This window comes from Heliconius melpomene, chromosome 8 (genome assembly GCF_056956725.1).
Source record: "Heliconius melpomene rosina isolate 202511_hmr_F chromosome 8, ASM5695672v1, whole genome shotgun sequence".
Lineage (NCBI taxonomy): Eukaryota > Metazoa > Arthropoda > Insecta > Lepidoptera > Nymphalidae > Heliconius > Heliconius melpomene.
Genome location: NC_140396.1, coordinates 7,172,477 through 7,176,972, shown reverse-complemented (window position 1 = coordinate 7,176,972; position 4,496 = coordinate 7,172,477). Strand labels below are relative to the sequence as shown.

The window sequence follows — 4,496 nt, the reverse complement described above, 5'->3', positions numbered from 1 at the left end:
TATCAATTCTTTTTTTTAAACTTTTATCTCTGACGTAGTTTTTAAAATAAATAAAAATTCCCGTACAGAAAAGAGTTATATCACTGTGGCAATATTTGGAAGTTTCATAAAATTCTGTTTGACGTTTGCTCTACATGAAATTTTGATTCAATCAGTCCAAAGGAAGAATTTGTGCTCGATATATATATATATATATATTTTAACGTAGTTTCCGTATTTTATGGTTGAGAAATGCTAAAATTCTTATATTAAAAAAAAACAACCTCTTCACAAAAACAAAGAAAACGTTATAGAAAATATATATACTTTTACCCAAAACAATCAAGTCTTGTTAACAAAAGAATTATGTATATTCATTGAAGTAAAATGGAAATAAACATAAAAAATAAAAATTATGGTTTTTTTTTATTATCATGGGTTTTAGATTTAAAAATCATTTTTATATGTCAAATACGTAAAAAAATATTTATACTATTATTTGTGGCACAGAAGCACTGTAAGTGTGACGGGCTCTGGTCTATAATATTTTCATTTCCTCCCACTGGTGACGAGGCAGCGCGGCGTTGAGTTTCGCCACACAACACTAAATGTCTCGAAAATTTGACAGAAAGTGCGGAGCGGAGTGCCTTAACATTGGGCTCTGCCTCTCCTACATGCGGGATACAACGTGAAGGAAAAAAAATCATATCATCGAAGGAAAAATCATATTCCCATCTAAACAAAGCTGGGATAAACCGCTAGTTTAAATTATATTACCGAATATGACCAAACTTCTGTCTCAACTGAAGATTAATGAAAGTTCTAGTACCCGAGAGCTTTTATTACAGCTATTAAATCAAAATTAGTTACCCTACCTACATTACAAGTGGTATTGTGGCACAGCTTGCTACGTATGTGACCAACTCTTACTGCACACGGTCGTTGTAGGTTTTGTTCTCGCTTAGGGTAAAGCTTACATATATCCCCATAAAAAATTGTATGGTATGGTATTTTTAAGTTTAATTTATGTATGAAAATTGTATAAGAGTGATTGGAAATTTGTTAAGATTGTATGAATTTTTAATTATCAGTATTTAAAAATATGTGTGTGCATGTGCGTATATGTATGTGTGTTTGTATTTCTGATTGCGTCAAAAAAATACATGAAAAATGTTTTACATTAATTGACTCTATAACTATAAAAATCAATATAAATAGATGGATGTTGAAATAGCTCTTCAATATTGACGTTAATTCCGCATATTTTTATATTTACTTTTATATTGAAGCCAGTCGTGGCGCAAAAGCTTGTGTTTGTGTACGACTGTAAACACGACTAGTTGGGGGTTCAAACTTATATTTCCAATTCTTCGCTCTGGTCTCCAGAATTCGGCAGAAAATAGAAAATGGAATGTAAACTTAACTTAACACTAGGTTCCCTCTGCCCACCTTGCTGTGTGTGAGATACAGCACAAAGCTGATTTATTTAGTTTTTTCTGTAATATTTTAATTAAAATTGTAGAAGAATGGATATACAATAAAACATTTTTAAAAAAGGTTGCCCTATAATTCTACCAAATAGAGTGAGCTCAGAGATTTAATAAGGATTTTTATGTAATGGCTAACTTTAAATAGAAATTTTAAAAAGGTTTTTTAACAAACAAGAATGAATTTTATTTGAATAAAAATGTTTCTTTTATTATTATTATGAATACAACTTTATTCGTTACCATTTCGTATTTTTTTTTCTCAAAGCTAGCTCAAACATTTGTCAATATCGATTTTTTTATTCTAAGTTAGTCTAAAGCTGGTAGTTAGAATGAATCTAGTGATAAAACACTCCGTCTCAGACTTTCTGTCGAACTTTCGTGACATTGCGGTTGATAATTAATTACCCCGAATAAGAATCGAATTTACAACCGTCATGTTCACAATGAAAACTAAGTATTTCGTATATGAATATAAAATAATAATAATTTTAGTAAAGATCTTTTTATTATAGACACTTTAGGTCACGTAACGGGGTTCTTTGTAAGACTTCAGTCATGTATTATTCTGAGTAACAATGAAAATACTTGAGAGGTGTTCCTCTCATGAGAATAAGATTGTATATATTTAACCCTTAACCAGGCTATGGGTTGAGGTTCCCCCACATCGATTTTAGTATGTTTTTCCCAGGTTTTGGTAAATTATTTACCGCAATCTGTCAAAAACGCAAAAGTAGAAATATTATCTATGGTCACATAACAAAATTTGCTTGAATCGAAACGCAAATGTCACTTTTACGGCCATTTTTTTCTTTGGTCGTCCGCTCAACTGTTGTTTCTGTGGAAAGTGCGGTGAATTTTAATCGTAATGGCGGATCGGAGAAAGGTAAGTCGTACAATTTTTTTATATGCTGTAGAATTTGAGTTTTTCTAGTGATATGTGCATAAATTATACGTAAGCACTTGAAAAATATCATGATATAACGAAATGAAAAATGTGGGGAACCATATAACCTTAGCCTGTGAAGGAGGTGCACATTGTGGGAATTATATACCCATTGCCTGGTGAATTATAATCTTTATTTTGTGCTAACTTTTTGCCGCGGGTTTTCTTTTTTATTTATTCACTCTACAAATTATGAGGAAATTAGGTTTTGTTTTATCGAAATATAACTTGTGGGTAGTGATAAACGTGATAAATTTGTCAGTCAGCATTTACCTACTTTAGTGTATTTTTGTTATACAGGTATTAAAAAGACATCAAATTGAAAATGCGCTTCATGAGATGTTTTCGTCGGAGGACGAAAGTGACGAACATGACAAGAAGTTTAAAATCGGCACATATCTCAAACATAAAACAAAATCCGGTGGTATACAAAAACAAAAAAGGAGGTGTTTTTGGGGTACCAGACGAAATAAGATTGGCGCAAAAAGGAAGTCATTTTTTATCATTGTCTACGTACAAACGATGCAGGTTTTGTAGCACCAGAAAACAGGATAAGCGGTCAAAATACGAATGCGAAATTTGTAAAGTAACATTGTGTGTTACCCCCTGCATGAAACTGTACCACCAAAGTCAAAATGTAGCAGATGAATAAAACCTTTTTTGTCAATTCTCAATATTTTTTTATTACTGAAATAAAAAATAAGTGTCTAGATGTCATATTTTATTTGTACATTGTATTTTTCTTTCCTAAGTTCTAAAACATGATGTTCAACATTTTAGGCGATAATTTGGAATGGGAAAATCCACAGCATATTGTTTATTTTTTTATTTATTAGACCGCATTGTAAACGACTTCATATAAGAACATGAAAATGACAAACATACTTGTTTATATATATATAAATATAAAAGTTACGTCTAGACAGGCAATGGGATTATGTATTCCCACATGCGTTTTTTTCAATTTTCAGCTAAATTTCTAAATATAATCGATAAAATCGCATACTACAGGTTACTACTCATATAAATCTACAAAAAGATCACTATTACTGCAGTATTTGTACGAGGCCTGGTAAAGGGTTAAAGAAGAAAGAAGAAAAGCCTTTACAGCAAATGCCGCGTGTTTTATCTACCAAAAATATGTTTTAGTTTGTTTTTAGCTATTTTAGATATCTTTCTATACAAAATGAACAAATTAATTAAATAAGGGGCCGGAGTGTCTTACACTAGGTTCCCAGGTTCCTTCTGCCTACTCTGCTATGTTTAGGATACAGTATGAAGCTAAAAAATAAAAATAAAACCTTAAATCTCAGTCTTAACGCTATTTTTAAGAAATAACCAACTAGAAAGTTAAAAAATTGCTAAACTTTCTCGCAAAAATGTTCCTAAGATGCTATCAAAATCCCTGTAGTGACGTTTAACTAGAAAAACGACCGTTTAGAACTATTTCATGGGATTTCTCGTGTAAGCCCCAATATAATATATCAAAATAAAATGCCTTTGTCGTTGTAATACTTTACTTGCTTATATTAAATGTGACGGGTTACAACTTCACATAGGAAATATTTTTTTACTCTAGTTTTCCTAATTTCCCTAGTACCCTATCATTTTCTTAGCATCAATGAAAGTCAGAAATCGAGAATTCATTCGCTTTATATAAAATTTTAAACTTTATTAGATAGTTAATATTTAGAGGCCAGTCGTGGCGCAACTGTTAACACCACAGAATGTGGGTTCAGTTCCCATGCGAGGAAATAAAATATTTTATTATCAGAAATTGTCAGAAATGGACCAAAATAAAATGAGACCACTCAGGAAGCAATAGCTTTCAAATTAAAAAAAGAAATAATCAAAATCGGTTCGCCCAGTTCTGAGGTAACAAACGTAAAACATAAAAATACAGTCGATTTAATAACCTTTTCTTGCAAAAGTCGGTTAAAAAAAAAGTAGAAATAACTAGCAAATTCACAAATTGCCAATATTGATATCATTTAGAATTTGCGATAATATTAAATTAGCTTTCAAAGTACCCTTTCATCTGATAGTTTTGACGTAACTACGTTTAAGTTGGAATAAGCATATTA

At 31.1% G+C, this 4,496-nt stretch overlaps 1 long non-coding RNA gene across 1 annotated transcript; it reads left to right on the top strand.

The window, feature by feature from the left end:
• Nucleotides 1–2,254: 2,254 nt before the first annotated feature.
• LOC146536944 (uncharacterized) lies at nucleotides 2,255–3,124 on the top strand. Its single transcript, XR_014878200.1, has 2 exons — nucleotides 2,255–2,352; nucleotides 2,713–3,124. It is a non-coding gene; the product is annotated as an uncharacterized LOC146536944 (long non-coding RNA).
• Nucleotides 3,125–4,496: the final 1,372 nt, after the last annotated feature.